General features: G+C 44.3%; 1 protein-coding gene across 5 annotated transcripts in view; it reads right to left on the reverse strand.

Moving 5' to 3' along the window:
• The window catches only part of LOC140212137 (collagen and calcium-binding EGF domain-containing protein 1-like), a 210,105-nt gene that overhangs the window by 80,933 nt on the left and 110,755 nt on the right, over nucleotides 1-18,417 (reverse strand). The gene's annotated exons all lie outside the window — the stretch shown is intronic.

Below are 18,417 nucleotides of genomic sequence, written 5' to 3' on the forward strand. Positions count from 1 at the left end.
CACTTCAGTATGAAGAAGCAAGCATTCAAACTCTTCATTGTTATCTTGGCATCACTGGCAAAATATTCTGCTATTTAATAGATTAGCTTTAGTTTGGTTGATAGCAGATATAACACGAGTCATGCTTGAAAAAAGTTGCTGGTTGAGGTTTTCGGCTGTGAGATGTTGATGATGACAGTGGACTGCAAACAGACTTGGAATTTCTTTTTTCATAAATGCCACTAAACCTACATGGTGACCTGTCATGCTGCTTCATCTAGCATGAGGAATCGCATTTCCAATTTGAAAACTTTTATCCTCAATATACACTTTGAGCTCACCATAGATTGATTCTCTGTTGATATTTGTTTTTAACTCTTTACAAAAGAGAATCACTTTGAACACCTCAAGAGGGATCCTTGGAGTTGGCAGATTCACTGATTGGCTCTATTTCACCATATGGTTCCGGCCAGCAATGTATTGTTGCGCGACCTGTTTTCCATAGATCTGTACTGAAAGTTGAGAGGGTGTACTTAACTTACCAACTGTTAAATTGCATGAACTCGTTCCGCAAAACAAGGGGAACTGCTGAGCACTCTGGTTGCTAATTTACGCATTCCCAATAATGTCTGTTTGGTTGGTAAGGTTGGAAGAGATTGCCGAGTTTCAGACACGTTGTGACGTCGAGTGCTCACCACCTGCAGAGCTAAGGTTCTTCCTGTATTCTAGTGCTTCATCCTTTTTATTGGAAGTGCCTGCTCCACTAATAGTCGGGCAGGTCTCGTTCCTCATGTTAGGGTGAGCTTACCACACACCCCCAAGAATCTTGAACGCACCCTGAGGACACATAACCACCCCCACTGAGTGCCACTGCTCTAGAAATTGTTGTGCATGGAAATCGCAGGTGTTCAGCCGTTTCTGAGATACCCAAACCACCCCATCTGACACCAACAATCATATCACGATCAGAGTCACTTAGATCGCATTGCATGTCCATTCTGATGTTTGGTCTGAACAACAACTGTACCTCTTGCCATGTCTGCATACTTGTATGCATTGAGTTGCTGCCACATGATTGGCTGGTTAGATATTTGCATTAACAAGCCAATGTAATGAGGTGGCTACTGAGTTGTGCAGGACATGGTCCTCAAATTCCAGTCTGAACGTTGAATTATAAGCATAAATCAGAGCGGGGTGGGGGAAGAGAGAAAAATTTTTTAAGGGTCATCAGGGGCAAGTTCTTCATGTAGAGTGTGGGGTATATATAGAATGAGCTGCCAGAGAAAGTGTTTCAGGCAGTTACATTCTGTGCAAAAAGTCTTAGAGAGATACAGTATATATAGCTAAGGTGTCTAAGACTTTTGCACAACACTGTGGTAATTTTATGTATTCACTTTACTGCTGCCACAAATAAAAACAAATTTCCTGATGTGCGAGTGCTGATAAACCTGATTCTGATATAGGTCTCTATTGTGAATTGAGAGTGGGAAGGGGGCAGGGAAAGAAGAATTATGGTTGGGAAAAAGGGAAGGGACAGGGGAGAAAGTGGGAAGCACCAGAGACCCATTCTGTAATGAACAATAAGCCAATTGTTTAGAATCGAAATACCTTGCTGGTGTCTCAGGGCTGGTTGTATCTGAATCGGTATCACACCCTGCTCCTGGCACTCCTTTTCCACCTATCCCACACCACTCCCACCCTCCACCCTCGCCATTCCTGACATTCTTTCCTCCCGTTTTATTACAGGAGGAGAAGATGGCGGCGAGACCCAGTTTACAGCAGCCACTCCGGTGTTGATGGCTGTAATCTGTCAAGTAAGGCGCTGTGCACAATCCTGATTTGATGGAGACGGACGTGAGAAGCACAGAGGAACATCTGCTGAAACTTCTGAAATGCCTGCTTTGCTGCTGCTGCTACTGTGCGGTCCAGAATCTCCGGAGGGGAAGGCCCCGAGTCCTTGGCTTTGCTTGTTGCTCGGCAGCCGAGGCAGGGTTGAAGCGCTCGGCAGAGGATGGTGCTCGGTGTCAGAGGCTCGAAGTTTTCCCATGGACTCAGAGTCCGCTGCGGTCAGGTGCTTCCAATGGTGCTGCATCGACAAGTTTGCGGCACTTGGAGGTTCACGGCAGGAAGAGTTACTCCTTTCTACCATCTGCATGAGATGATGAGGCTATCGGGACTTGAGACTTTTTTTTACCGTGCCCATGGTCTGCTCTTTATCAAATTATGGTAGTGCTTTGCCCTGTTGTAACTATATGTTATAATTAAGTGGTTTTGTCAGTTTTAGTCTTGGTTTGTCCTGTGTTTCTTGTGATATCATTCTGGAGGAACATTGTATCATTTTTTTAAATGCATGCATTTCTAAATGACAATAAATGAGGACTGAGTGCCTCATAATCTAATTATACTAGGGTTTTTCAAGGCTTGGCTACAGGATGAGATGGGGCTTGGGTTCTTTGAGGCTTGGCTACAGGACTAGACGAGGCTCCGAGCCAGAGACTGGACAAGGACCCAGAACTTGGGTCTTGACTTGGGCTCAGACTCCAGAACTAGGCGATGACGTGACGTGGCTACAGGACTGGACAAGGCTTGGATTCTTCGAGGCTTGGGTATGGACTCCGAGCCAGAGACTGGGCAAGGACCCAGAACCTGGGTCTTGACTTGGGCTCAGACTCCAGAACTAGGCGAAAACATGACATGGCTACAGGACTGGACAAAGCTTGGATTCTTCGAGGAACTCCTGGGCAGGACGAGGAACTCCTTCTTGAAACACAGGGCCAGGACCCTTTCTAGGACGCGGGACCAGGAAGACTGCCGAGGTAAACCACCGAGGACACTGTCAAGGATTCAGATGGAGAGGCGAAGGGAACAGACCAACCTCAGGATAACGGCAAAGATGGCCCGACTTACCCAACAGAGGCGAGGACAGGAAGGGGCAGATCCAACCGCAGGGTAACAGCAAGGGCGGCCTGACTTACCCCATGGAGGCAAGGACAGGAAGGGAGCTCAGTCCGGGATGGCTCCAAATCTCAGGGCAGCCAGCAACCTTGGCTGGCTACAGAAACAGCCGAATCCATATCTAGCTCGGAATGGCAGACAGCCACTCAGCTGGCCCCAGAAACAGCCGAATCCATACCATGATGACTACTCCAACTAAAGACAACAAGGCTCTAAGAAGCAGTGGTCCTCCAGCCAGGCCTAGAGATCACAATTAGCTGCTCTAGCCTTCCACCAGCAGGTTGCTCCAAGGGGATACTGACAAGACGAACCAACACCCACACTCGATCCCAGGGCCACTTATATTCCCAGCCCCAAGACGAGCATCAGGTGCCTATGATTAAGCCCAAATGAAACAAGGGACAGCCAGAAGACTCGGAGTCCAGAGTCCAGGGATTGGACCGTGAACCAGAACGAGGACTTCACAGACCGGACCATGACAGTGCAATCATAAGATTCATTTGGAGGCTACATGGTGAAAGTCTGTGCTTGGATCGTGGTGCCAAGCAAGGGACATTTTTTTATTTGCTAATTAAGCTGTCAGTGAGTGCAGCAATTGTATCACTGCAGAACATTAGCATTTTGAACATTAACTCGATAGGAGTACAAGGGGGGCAGCCACAGAGTCTCAGTGTTGTACAACACAGATACAGGCATGTTGGCCATGCCCAATCCAACCATCAAGTGCTTATGTATACTAAAGGACATAGGATTAAAGTCAGAGGGAAGGATTTAACAGGAACATGAAAGACAACCTTTGCATACAGAGTGAGGTCAGTCCATGCAATGAGGTTTTCGAGGAAGTGGTTGAGACGGGTACATTACCAACATTTAAAAGATCCTTGGACAGGTAGGAGCAGTTTAGAGGGATATGGGCCAAACTTAGGCAATTGGGACTAGCTTTGATGGCCATATAAGCAAGTCCCATTTGAACACCACTGAGTCATTGAATCATAGAGTAATATTACCCAACTGGAATGGACATAATACTTCAGTCTAGGATTGCACAAGTTAAAAAAGTCACATTGACTGCAGAAATTTGGATCACGTGTGACATAGCTAAAGATTAATAGACTTGGCGAGAAATAAGAAAGATTTAGTTAAGGCACTAACTCTTTATAAACCAATAAATGACTGTATTAATTTTATTTCTAATTCTAAAGCAGGATTACTCATTAAGCAGTCATCAAAATTTCTGATTCGATCAGTCTCAACCTGCTACTCAGCTTATTTTGTGTCTGTGATTCTTTGAATTAATTTTATAACATAGGCTATGTCACAAAAGAAAGTGATGCTGTATAAGAAGTATCAAAGGCTCACTGGCTCCACCCACCCCTCACACCTTATTTGCATATGTGCAGAGTAATTAGGTATTGCAAACACGAGGAAATCTGTAGATGCTGGAATTTCAGGCCGAGACCGTTCGTCAGGACTAACTGAAAGAAGAGCTAGCAAGAGATTGAAAGTGGGAGGGGGAAGGGGAGATCCGAAATGGTAGGCTCTTCAACTTTTCGACCACATTTTAACTCAGACTCGCTATCACAGCCATATATCCTTTCTTGGTACGTGTCTTCTCATATCCCTTTTGCCAATCAACTGTCCAACTCTTGGCTCCATCCTTCCCCCCTCCTGTCTTCTCCTATCATTTTGGATCTCCCCCTCCCCCTCCCACTTTCAAATCTCTTACTCACTCTTCTTTCAGTTAGTCCTGACGAAGGGTCTCGGCCTGAAACGTCGACTGTATCTCTTCCTAGAGATGCTGCCTGGCCTGCTGCGTTCACCAGCAACTTTGATGTGTGTTAATTAGGTATTGGCTCAGTTAAGAGCACACCTGCCTCTTAGTCACTGTTGTGGTTTCACGACCCGTGCCAGATATCCAAGCACAGATTTGAGGTAAGCTGCAGTACCGTAGGAGCGCAAACCACCATATCTATAAGAGGGGCTGCCTCAAGAGGGCAACGTCCATCAAGGAAGATTCCCACCATCTGGGCTGTGCCATCTTGCAGCTATCTACCAGCTGCTAGCAAGTACAGAAGCCTGAAGTCCCACACCACTAGTTTCAAGAACAGCAAATTCCCTACAACCATTCGGTTCCTGAACCAACCTGCATAATCTTAAATCATTAGTTTAGGAGCACCGTAACCACTTTGATCACTTTACACCTTGTATTTTTTTTCTCTAATTGTGTTCTTTCTTGTAAAATTCCTGCAAGAAGGTGGCACACCCAGACACAGCAGCTTCTATGGGGCCAACCAAAGGTGCTATTGCCTTTTTAAAGTGCATTTTTTACAATCGCAAGCCACTGCTGGACATTAAGAACTTAAAGTACTGCAAATCTACCCCATCAGTGATTTGCTCGTTGGCAGAGAAACTGAAGGAGTTGGACTTGGCATGTATCGTGCTGCCGCCTGTGGCAGAGAAGAGTCGCTGGGCGAAAGTGGCGTGCAGTATAATAGCAAGTGATCGTCTTTGTCACTTTTCTTGTGATCGCAAGACCCAGCTGGACACTAGTAATGTGGAATGCTACAAGTCCGATTCACTGTTTCATTGGCAAACAGTGGGTGCAGATGGTGGGGGAGCTGCATGACCTCAGTTGTAGCAAGGACTGAGCCTCAAGCTGTGGTGTCACCTGTTTGTAGCTGCCCAGGAGAGAGGTTTCGGAGTCAGTGTGCTCCACCAGAGTGCTGAAGACCGCATGGCCTGGTGTCCATGCTGGAGTCAGTGCAGATCTCCAGTGTTCGCTCAGCAGAAGGCAAAATGTATTGTTTGCAGCAGATTGCTGCAACATTCATGGACTCAGGAACTTAGACTATGTTTTTTTTTGTGTGACTGTATTTTACTGCTGTTTTACATGTGCTATGTGTGTCTTGTGTTGTGTATGATTATTGTTACAGTGTTTTGTACCTTGGCCCCAGAGTAATGCTGTTTCGTTTGACAGCATTCATGAGCATTCATATATGGTTGATTAACAATTAAACTTGAACTTGAACAATTTGTGTTTAATTTATGTTTTTTCTTATCTGATCCTATATGCCTGTGATGCTGCTGCAAGTAAGCTTTTAATTGTATCTGTGCGTGTGTGCACGCAGAGGTGTGTATATGCTGTGTATACCAACGGTGGTGTGCACTTGACAATAAACTTGACTTTGACTTCGACCACATCTCAAAAGTATGGCTTTGGAACATGGTATATGATCATCCATAAATGCAAGCCTGTTTTTCTTTTCATCATGTTGTAGACAGTTAGGGTCTCTAAACGTAGAGTAGGGTGTCATGATAGTGTAGCAATTAATACAACACTATTACAGTTTGGACCATCGGAGTTCAGAGTTCAGTCCCGGCGTCCTTTGTAAGGAATTTGTATGTCCTCCCTGTGAAAGGCTTGGGTTTTCTCCGGGTGCTCCGGTTTCCTCCCACAGTTCAAAGACTTACAGGTTAGTAGGTTAATTGGTCATTGTAAATTGTCCTGTGATTAGGCTAGGGTTCAATCGGGGGTTGCTGGGCGGCAAAGCTTGAAGGGCCTGTTCTATGCTATATAAATAAATAAACCTCCTAGGCAGCGATGAGTTGAACTTGCTGATTTTACAAGTAGGTCATGGTGTTCTGCACTTCGGTGAAAACTTTGGATAAATATTATTTTGACCCAATGACAATGTTCCATGGACTCAACAAGGTTCCATGGACTAAACAAGGTTGTATGGACTTATAATCATCTTTCCCATATGCCGTACTTGATGAAGTTGCTACAGGAAACTCTGAATAGTATTAAGTTTGAACTTTTCCGTACCTCATGAAAATGATCTAGGGACTAACACATACAAAATGCTGGAGGAGCTCAGCACATCAGGAAGCATTTATAGAGGGGAATAAACAGTTGACATTTCATGATGACACCCTTCATCAGTTTATCCTATACAGAGTCATAACCAATTATAGAAACTGGAAGTTGACATATTTATCCAATTTTTTTTACCAGCTAGTAAAACTAGCAAATGTTAAAAGTACCAAATTTTAGAACACTTGTCATAACAAAACAACACCACATTAAGACACCATCCAAGACATAAATTGAAAAACTGAAAGCATTTTTCTTTTACCAATCCTCAATCATGGTTATTGTTAGCTGAATGTGGCTGCTAGCCCATATAATTCTTTGAGTTTGTTGCAATAACTCCAGGAATTAAATCAAAATCTCTTGGATCAATGTGCTTGTAATTCTCTTGAGAAGTCATTGGTTGGATTTTTAAAAATAATTGTGTGCTTAATTTTTGTGTCATGGGTATTAGTTTGGTGGAAAAGGCTGTTTGACTGGTTGGAGGTATGTCATATAATGAAACCTCTGGGATTATACTTAAGTGGAGTTGGCAACACCAGCCCATTCTTGAAGTGCCATAGCTCTAACATCACTTTCCATGCACGAATATGAGTTTGGAGCAAACGAACTTAATCCAGAATCAGGTTTAATATCACCGGCGTGTGTCATGAAATTTGTTAACTTAGCAGCAGCAGTACAATGTAATACATGATAATTCAGGGGAAAAATAACTAAGTAAATCAATTACATTACGCATATATATATGTGTATTAAATAGTTAAGTTAAAAATAGTGCAAAAACAGAAATAATAAAAGTGAGGTAGTGTTCATGGGTTCAATGTCTATTTAGGAATGAGATGGCAGAGGGAAAGAAACTGTTCCTGAATCACTGAGTGTCTCCCTTTAGGCTTCTGTGCCTCCTTTCCGATAGAAGAGGGCATGTCCTGGGTGATGGGGTCCTTAATGATGGACACTGCCTGTCTGAGACACCACTCCTTGAAGATGTCTTGGATGCTACAGAGGTTGGTATCCATGATGGAGCTGACTAAAGGTGGTGAGAAAACCGAATGTCTCAACATTGTGTGTTAATACTAAAAACTGTACAGGGGTCATCGACATGGCACAGATTGTTCCTGGTGTAAATAATGTTTCATAAATATGCATTTCTCTTTACAGCCTCTGTTTACTAATGGTCCAGATGAAGCATCTCGGCCTAGAATGCAACTGTTTATTCCTCTCCACAGATGCTGCCTGACTTGCTGAGTTCCTCCTGCATTTTAAGACCATAGACTACAAGACATAGGAGCAGAATTGAATCTGCTCTGCCATTCCATGATGGCTGATTTATTATCCCTCTCAACCCCACTGTCCCGTCTTCTGTATGCGTTACTCTGTTTATAATAGTTGCCTATACATCCATTTATGGCGCAGGAACAGGCTCTTTGACACATGATATCATGTCAAACTAATTAAGCTAATAATACCTCACCCCTGCTGCCTGGACATGGTCCATATCCCTCATTCTCTCTTATAATTCGTAATTCATAATTTCTCCATTTGTAAACACCTCTATGGTATTTTCCTCCACCGCAATCCCTGGCAGTGCATTCAGTTACCTGCCTCTGTAGTCCTCTGTGTAAAAATCCTGCCGCGCACATCTCCTTTGAACATTTTCCCTTTCACCTTAAATGCCCTCTAGTATTTGGCATTTTTCTTGGGAAAAAGAGTTTGCCTCTGAATTGAACACACCATTGCCACTCCTTGGTGACGTAACTATGCAGTGCAACCTTGCTTTTGATCTGAGGCCTGAATTACCTACACACCAAACTCAGGGCATGGGAAAAATACTACCAATTCTGTCGCTGCAAAAATCCTCTAAAGTTACTGAAAGGATTAATGCACCACTGTCAATCTCCTGTTTGTGTTGTGAGTGTGCTCCAAACTGCTGCCGTGCATAAAATGCTGGAGGAACTCAGTAGGTCAGGCAGCATCTATTGAGAGGCATAAGCAGTCCACGTTTCGGGCTGAGACGCTTTATAGGGATTAGAAAGGAAGGGGTCAGAAGTCGGAATAAGAAGATGGCAGCACGACACAGTGCGCGCAGCTCTCCAGTGAAATGATATCGTATCTGCTAAATAGGGGCCGTGGACAATTCTGATTTGATGGAGACAGATGTGAAAGCACAGAAGAACATCTAGAGAAATTTCTGAAATGCCAGTTCGCTGCCGCTGTTACTGTGCGATCGAGAATCTTCCAGAGGGAAGGCCCCAAAATCCCCGGCGTTGCCTGCTGCTGGCGACCAAGGCTGAGGTCGAAGCGTTCGGATAGAGATGGTGCTCGGTACTCGGTGTCGGAGAGCTGATCAGAGGCTCGAAGTTTTCGGACGACTCAGAGTCGGACTGTGGTCGGGCATGGCAGGGAGGGTTTTCTTCCTTCTCCTGTCTGCGTGAGATGTGGGACATTCAAGAGACTTTGAACTTTTTTACTGTGCCATGGCGTGTTCTTCATCAAGTTATGGTATTGTTGCACTGCTGTAACTATATGTTATAATTATGTGGTTTTTGTTAGTTTTTCAGTCTTGGTCTGTCCTGCATTTCTGTGATATCACACTGGAGGAATATTGTATCATTTCTTAATGCATGCATTACTAAATGACAATAAAAGAGGACTGCGTGTCCTCATAATCCAATCTAAAGAAGGTTGGGGCATGGGGAAGAAGTACAAGCTGGCAGGTGATAGGTGAGATCAGATGAGGGGAAAGGTGGGTGAGGAAGGATGGATGAAGTGAAAAGCTGGGGGGTGATAGGTGGAAGAGGTAAAGGAGAAATCTGATAGAAGAAGAGAGTGGGCCACGGGAGAGAGGAAAGGAGGAGATGAAAGGCAGGTGAGGAGAAAAGAAAGGAAAAGAGGGGAGCCAGAATGGGGAATTGAAAAAGAGAGAAAGGAAACAAAGGGGAAATTACTGGAAGGTAGAAAAACTGATATTCACGCCGTCATGTTGGAACCTGTCCAGACAGAAAATGAGGTGATTCTCCTCCAACCTGAGAACAGCCTCATCTTGGCAGTAGAGGAGGCCATGGACCAATATGTCAGAATGGGAATAGGGAGTTGAATTAAAATGGTTGGCGGCAAGCAAATGCTGCCTGTTGCAGAAGGGGCTTAGATGGGTGGGGATATGATGGAGAACTTCCCACCGCAGCTGAAATCATAATGTTGCCAGTGGTACTTTTCACTTAAGGCCAAAGGGGCCCATATCAGCACATACCTTCCAGGGAGATGCCCCTCCATCCCTACAACACAACTTCTGCCACACTCCCGTCCAAGTGATGCCAGGAAATACTGATCTGAAACAGTCTTTGAAGGGTTCAAGTCAGTTATGTGTCTTGGCTGAATTGAATGCTATAGTCCACGGGGAAGAGCTTTGTAACTAACACACCACTGACTTTGTCCATCATGACATCTAAGGCCCCACCTATCCTCAACGGAAGGTTTACAGGATCCCTAGGCTCTGTTCAATGGAATTCTTCATGGTGTCCTGGTCAATATTTCCTTAACCAACTTCACAAGGCTGATTGTCTGCCCCTTACCTTATGATATACACAAATTAGCTGCCGTGTGTACTATTTTACAACAGTAACAGCATTGCAAAATTTCTGAAGAATCATGGTGTCATAGGGTAAAGCAGCAGGGAAACAAGCCCTTCAGCCCATCTCATCCATGCTGTACACAGTGGCCACCTAAAATAATCCCATTTTCCCACATTCGGCATATATTTCTCTGAACCCCTCCTATCCACATACTTACCCAAATGCCTTTTAAAGATTATCATTGTGCCTGCCACCACCACTTCCTCTGGCAGCTTATTCAACACATACACCACCCTCTGCATTAAGAAGTTGCCTCTCTGGTCCCTTTTATATCATTCACCTCTCACCTTAAGCCTGTGCCTTCTAGTCCCCCCTCCTCCCCCCCCCAAAGATTGGGAAAGCAAGAACTGGAGGACATAGATTTAAGATGGGGGGAGTGACTTAATAGGAACCTAAGGGGGCAACATTTTCATCCAGAGGGCTGTCAGTTGATGCTGGAGGATGTGGTTGAGCCAGGCACATTAACACCACTTGGACAGGTACGTGGATAGGAAATGTTTAGATGGATATGGGCCAAGTGAAGGGATTTCAGATTAAATGGTAATCTTGGTTGGCATAGACCTATCAGGCTGAAGAGTCTGTTTCTATGCTCCATGACTCCATGACTCCAGATATCTTCTTAGTTTGCTTCAACTTGCTGGTAGGATGTCACAGTCTAACTTAGACCATAAGACTATAAGAAACAGGAGCAGAATTAGGCCATTTGTCCCATCACATCTGCTCCGCCATTTCATCGTGGATGATCCAATTTTCCTCTCAGCCCCAATCTCCTGTCTTCTCCCCCCGCCCATGTCCCTTCATGCCCTGACCAATCAAGAATCTATCAACCTCTGCCTTAAATATACATAAAGACTTGGCCTCCACAGTTGCCTGTGGCAAAGAATTCCACAGATTCACCACTCTCTAGCTAAAGAAATTCCTCCTCATCTCCATTCTAAAAGGACGTCCCTCTATTTTGAGACTGTATGCTCTGGTCTTAGACACTCCCACCATACAAAACATCCTCCCACATCTACTATATCAAGGCCTTTCACCATTCAAAAAGTTTCATTTAGATCACCCTCATACTTCTAAATTCCAGTGAATACAGGCCCAGAACCATCAAACGCTCTTCATGTGACAAGCTGGAATAAAGGGATTTGCCCATTATTGCCTGGGAGAGAGGGGCCAGGTGTGTGAGTAGTCAAGGCTGCCAGGGGAAGGGGCTGCTCCCTAACCAGAGGAAGGGTATGGTCATTCCAGCATTGACAGAGACAGCGATAGACCCCAGTGAAGTAGATCTGTTGTTGCATTAGGTTTTATGTTACTGCGGGAGTTACCTGGATCGCCAGCTGCCTGATAAGTGCTCACAGCGTACAAAATGATTAGCTTTATTCACCACGTGTATGTCAAAACATGGAAGCATACAGTGAAATGCGTTGTTTGCGTCAAGGGTGTGCTGGGGGCAGCCTGCAAGTGTTGCCATGCTTCTGGCATGAACACAGCATGTCCAGAGCTCACTAAACGTAACCCATACACCTTTGGCAAGTCAGAGGAAACTGGAGCACCCAGAAGAAACCCACGTGGTCATGAGGAGAAGGTACAAAAAGCATACAGGCAGTGGCAGGAATTGAACCCCGATCTTACAGCTGGTGCTGTAGAGTTACGCTACGCTACCATGCTGCCACCCCTAATGCTTGCAAGGCAGCAAATCCCGCACTCATCTCTTCCGCACTAAGAATCCCAAGAGCAAACATAGCATTATAACCTTGCCTGAAAACTTGTGTTAACAAGCTGTAATTCTTTAATTTGCGGCATCAGTTTTATGAAAAATGTCCTGACATCTCATTTGACTATTATGTTTCCCTTGAGAGGTAGGAAGGAATTTTGGGAGAACTTTTTTATGAAAGGTTGTAGATATTAAATCTCAGCTCAAATGGCTTTGTCTCGTGTCCAACACAAAAATCTGGCATTTCCACTGAAAGACGACCATGAGCTTTCTTTGGCAGCAAAGATGTTCTGCATTCAAATCTCCTAAAGACCATCCAAAGTTCAAGAAATATGACAATGCTTCAAGTCCTGAATCTAAAATGTTAGCCCTAAATATTTTTCCAGAGACTGACTAGCTGACCATTAACCAGAGTTCCAGGTTTATCATCACTCTCTGTTTAAAAGATAATTTCCCTCACATTCTATTGCATTCTTGTGTCCATCAGAGTAAGCCTGAGTCCAGTTGACAAACTTCTGGCTAACACAACTTGTCTCCTTTTACCCTATTTAACCCAATCACAACTGCACAACTCTACTGCACCTTCTTGATGTGCTGAACTTTCCCGGCTTTTTCTGATTTATTTCAGCTTTCCATCATCTGCGATAAATGACAATCAAAGATCTGCCGAGCGCTAACCAAGGATCCCAGACCCGACGTGGTAACTATTTTTCTCTCTCTACTGATTCTGTCTGACCTACTGAATATTTCCAGCATTTTAGATTTTTATTTTAGATTTCCAGCATCTGTAGTTTTTGACATTTAACTCTGTGCTTAGCCATTCAACACAGTAGCACTTGCCACTGTGAGACAAGAACAGTGAGCAGCCCCATCTAGTGGCATATAAGCAGATGGCAACTAGATAGTATGAACTTAAATTTTCTTATTAACTCGAGAAGGTCACTCACCCCCTTAGGCCTCAGCCGCCGTTAAAGTTAACCTTCCCTGATTAGTATCTCAGCTCTATGTACACATCATGGTTCTATCAACCTAAGTACACTGATCTGAATAAAATTCATCAGTGCCAATTTTGAGTTAGAAAAATCAGCCCATGCTTTTTATAGGAGCAGCTTCTGTACGTAGCAATGGTTCCTGAGCTTACATTTGAACAGTCTAATCAGAAAATTGCAGCCTTGTTGTGATCTTGACCTTCATTTACTCTTAGAGACATGAGACACTACATATACTGGAAGCTGACGCAAAACAAAAGTAAAATGCTGGAGGACCTCTGCTGGTCAGGCAGCATCTGTGGAGGGAAATGGGCAGCCGACTGAATGAAAGGTCCATATCCTCCATTCCCTGCATTTGCCTCTTAAATGTTACTATCATATTTGTTTCAAACACAGTAGCGTAGTGGTCAGCACAATGCTTTCCAGTACAGGTGACCTGGCTTCAACTCCCACCGCTGCCTGTAAGGAGTTTGTATGTTCTTCACATGACTACATGCGTTTCCTTCGGGTGTGCCCGTTCCCTCCCAAAGTCCAAAGGCGTACCGGTTGGTAGGTCAATTGGCCATTGTAAGTTGTCCCATGATTAGACTAGGATTAAGTCGGGAGATTGCTGGGCAGGTTGGGTCAAAGGGCTTGGAGGGCTTATTCTGTGCTGCATCTCAATCAATCAATCAATAAATAATTAAATAAATAACCAAACAAACACTACCCCTAGCAGCCCATTCCAGACACCTTGTATCAAAAAACACCCAGCAAGTCTCCTTTAAATTGTTTCCCTCTCACCTTAAGTGCATGTCCTCTGGTATTTGACATTTCTACTTTGGGAAGGAAAAATGATTCTGACTGTCTACCTTATCTATACCTCTCGTAATTGTATAAACTTCTGTCAGGTCTCCCCTCAGTCTCTGCTGCTCCTGAGAAAACCAAGGTTTGTCCAATCTCTCTTAATAGCTCATACCAGGTAGCCTCTTGGAGAACCACATTAACACCCTTTCCAAAGCCTCCACATCCTCCCTGTAATGAGATGTGCAGAAATGCAGAAATGATGGCTTTGCCAGCAATATCCAGATCGAGAAAAGATGAATAAGTTTAAAAAATGTTAGCAGATGGGTAAATGGGAAAGATTCTATTACCTGCCAGCTTGTTCTCCTCTGCCTCCCTGCCACTTTCTTATTCTAGTTTGTTCCCCTTTCTTTCCAGCCCTGATAAGAAATGTCGACTGTTTATTCCTCTCCATAGATGTTGCCTGACTTGCTGAGTTCCTCCAGCAGTTTGTGTGGGATGACTAGTGTCTTCATATGGAATGTATTTCAGACTCTTATTTATTTTGGTTGCCAATATGATATTGTTGGACAATGGTCTGGCTGCAGCACAAAGGACGAGATCAAATGCAGCAGAACATATGAGCCAGACTGAAAATATAAGCTGTTTAGCTGAACAGGATGACCAGATCCTTTGGTTTGTTCCAGCAGTGTCACATTATCACTGCTCTGTACTGCAACTCAATTTGCATTTAGCCTCCCCACCCTGTCTTCCCAAAGTTTAATGGGTTGCAGCCTCAGCATCTCTTTGAGCGAGAGGATGATCTTCAATCTCGCCAACCCCTGGGTGGCAGACTGTCCCCTGGTGCTGGCCTAAAGCCATCTCTTTTTCTCAACAGGGAAACGGCCCATAATTTGTGGATATTGACAGGATGCAGGACTGGGCTGAAAAGTGGCGGAAGGAGTCTTAAGTGGAATTTGTGAAGTGATTCACTTTAGAAGGTCAAAGCTGAAAACAATACATGGTTAATGGCAGGATTCTCAGCTGTGTGGAGCAACAGAGGGATCTTGAAGTCCACATCCATAGATCTTTCCAAGTTGCCTTACAAGTTGATAGGGTTGTTAAGAAGGCATATGGTGTGTTGGGCTTCATCAGTCAGGGGACTGAGTTCAAGTGCCGTGTATGTAATTCTATGAAATCCTGGTTTGACCACATTTGGAATATTGTGTTCAGTTCTGGTTGCCTCATTTTGGGAAGGATGTGGAAACTTTAGTGAGGGCCCAGGGGAGATTTACGAGGATGCTGGACGGCTTAGAAAGCACATCTTATGAGAAAAGCTTGAGCGAGCTAGGGCTTTTCTCTTTGGAGTGAAGGAAGATGAGAGGTGACTTGATAGAGCTATATCAGATGATTAGAGGTTTAGATTGCATGGATAGCCAGAGACATTTTCCCACAGTGGCAATGGCTAATAGTTTCAATGCAATTCGAGGAAAGTATGGGGGGTGTGAGTGTCGGAGGTAAACAGAATGGTTAGCGGCAGTGGTGGTAGAGGTACTGTAGATAAGTTAATACACTAAGAAACTCTTAGATAGGCACATGAATGATAGAAGAATGGAGGGCCATGTAGCAGGGAAGGGTTAGATTGATCTTGGAGCTGATTAAAAGGTCAGCACAAAATCGTGGGCCGAAGGGCCTGTACTGTACTGCAGAGTTCCGTGTTCCCTATTGGACCATGATGTTGCAGTTCTGTAAGTTTCTGTGGAGGCCACACTTGAAGTACTGCGTACTAGTTTGCTCAGCATATTATAGGAAAGACATGGTTAAACTGGGAAGAGTGCAGAAGTGTTTGCCAGGATTAGAGGTTCAGAGTTAAAAGGAGACATTGTTCCATGGAATGCAGGAGAGTGAAGGGGCAACCTTAGATAGGTGCTTAAAATTATGAGAGGCAAAGATAAAATGGACGGGAACAGTCTTTTCCCCAGGGTTGGGGAGACAAAAACCATGGTGTATAGGTTTAGAGTGAGAAGGGAAAGATTTAAAAGGGACCCGATGGGCAAATTTTTCACCCAGAGTGGTGAGTGGCTGGAGGAAGCACTTGGATAGGTACATGGAGGGCAGGCTTGGAGGGAGATGGGCCCAGATGCAGGGACTCAAGTTGAAGTTTATTGTTATTCAGCCGTATACATGTACACCGCCAAATGAAACAACCTTTGCCCTCTGCCATCCAATTCCTAAATGGACATTGAAGCTTTGGACACTACCTCACTTTTTTTAAATATATAGTACTTCCGTTTTCGCACATTTAAAAAAATCTATTCAATATACGTAATTGATTTACTTGTTTGTTTTTTTTATTTTATTTATTATTCTTTTTTTCTCTCTCTGCTAGATTATGTATTGCATTGAACTGCTGCTGCTAAGTTAACAAATTTCACATCACATGCCGGTGATAATAAACCTGATTCTGATTTCTTTCTCCGGATCAAGGTGCACAACACAGCACACACACATAACTCACACACAACGCACAAGGCAATATTACCACAAATAATAAAATGCATTTACAATACAAATTAAAATGTAAACAATACTGGCGATTCGTATGTGATAAGACCTGGGTGGTGGCAGCGCGTTCAGTATTCTCACGCCCTGGGGAAGAAGCTGTTTCCCACTCTAACAGTCCTTGTCCTAATGGTCCAGGAAACATGGTTAGCATGGACTGGTTGAGCTGAAGGGACTGTGTCCATGCTTTATTGCTCTATGACTCTATGACGGAAGAACAAGCTCTTCAACCCGTGATGTCTGCACTGAAAGTGACACCAAATTAAGCAAATCTCTTCTGTCTGCACATGATCCGGTAAGGCAGCATAGCGGTAAGCGCAAACACTTTACAGAGCAAGCTGTAAGATCAGGGTTCGATTCCCGTCGCTGCCTCTTAGCAGTTAGTACATTCTCCCTGTGACTGCGTTGGTTTCCTCCAGTTTCTTCCCATGTTCCAAGGATGTACAGTTCGGCTTCATGAGTTGTGGGAATGCTATGATGGCGCCAGAAGTGTGACGACTCTTGCAGGCTGCCCTGCACAATCCTTGCTGACTTGATTTGACACAAACAAAGCATTTCACTGTATGCACATATGTACATGTGACAAATACAAGATTATCTTTATCTTTAATCTTTTACCGTTCCCAGCATTTTCACGGACCTATCTAAAAGCCTCTTGAACCCCACTACCCCATCTCCGTCCACTGCCAACCCTGTAGAAAATGCCTGGGTGGAAAGAGGCTCCAAAGCAACTTGGCAAAATCTCACTCAAACTACTGTGAGACCTAACAAAGCCAGAACAAATCTCCCAATGTTTAGGATCGTACGCTACCAGATGTTTCTCTTCCATCTTCAGCTTGATTTATAATTGAAGATGGATGAACGGGGCAATTTTCTTGTAAAGGATGTGTCATTAATTTTGAGTAAAACTTGTAAAAAAAATGATTTTTGAGAAGTGTTTCATTGAACTGGCAATCCTCCACAAGGATTGCAGCTGATAACGGGCAGCCAGGAATTTCAAAATTCCGGTCACAACCCGGAAAACTAAATTTGGATCCCAATTACTGTTGACAACTGTAAGCTGGCTTCTTTATGGGGCTGATCACTGGTTCATTCAGCCCCTGATTTCAAGCAATGCCGAGCCTGCTGCTAGTAAATACATTCAGCTTTGATATAACAGAATCACTGGGGTTGGGAGGTACGTTTTTCAGAGATTGATGAGAATCAGAGAAAAAGGCCATTTGGCCTATCATGTCTTTGTAGGGCAAATCTCAAGAGGTTAATCCCACTTCTCAGCTCTCAGTTCACGGCCCTGCAGATCATGATTCTTCTCATTGTACTTCCTGTGGAAGGGGATTGTGCCTCCCTTACTCTTCCAGACAGGGAGTTCACCAGCTAAGTGCATTGAAACAGACCTGAATTGATAGTAAAGTGGTTCTGGGCCTATACTGGAGCCTTGCTTTCACTTGACACCATATCCACCCACCACATAACACATCAAGGGGTGGAGCTACCAGCACACTGTCAGGAAGGTGCTGGTTGCCACCAGCCATAGCCACTGAGGTCACCATTGTGTTGTGGCCTGTTTTCAAGGGCAATGAAACTTGTCCTTCTGAGGAGGTGTGGCAACATCTCTGCTTACATAAGCTCGCTAAGGAAGCTGAGAACACAGAAAGTGCAGAAGCGATATTAATGCAATTCAAAGGTAAAATGAAGAGAAGATGGCGGTGCGACGCAGCGCACAGCAGCCACTCCAGTGATAAATATCTGTTATTTGTCAAGTAGGACGCCGTGCACAATCCTGATCTGATGGAGACAGACGTGAGAAGCATGGAGGAACATCTGGAGAAACTTCTGAAATGCCTGTTTCGCTGCCGCTGCTACTGTGCAATCCAGAATCTCCAGAGGGGAAGGCCCCGAATCCTCAGCTTTGCTTGTTGCTCGGCGGCCGGGGCCGGGGTCAAAGTGCTCAGCAGAGATGGT

The sequence above is a fragment of the Mobula birostris genome, chromosome 18 (genome assembly GCF_030028105.1).
Source record: "Mobula birostris isolate sMobBir1 chromosome 18, sMobBir1.hap1, whole genome shotgun sequence".
Taxonomy (NCBI): Eukaryota; Metazoa; Chordata; class Chondrichthyes; order Myliobatiformes; family Myliobatidae; genus Mobula; species Mobula birostris.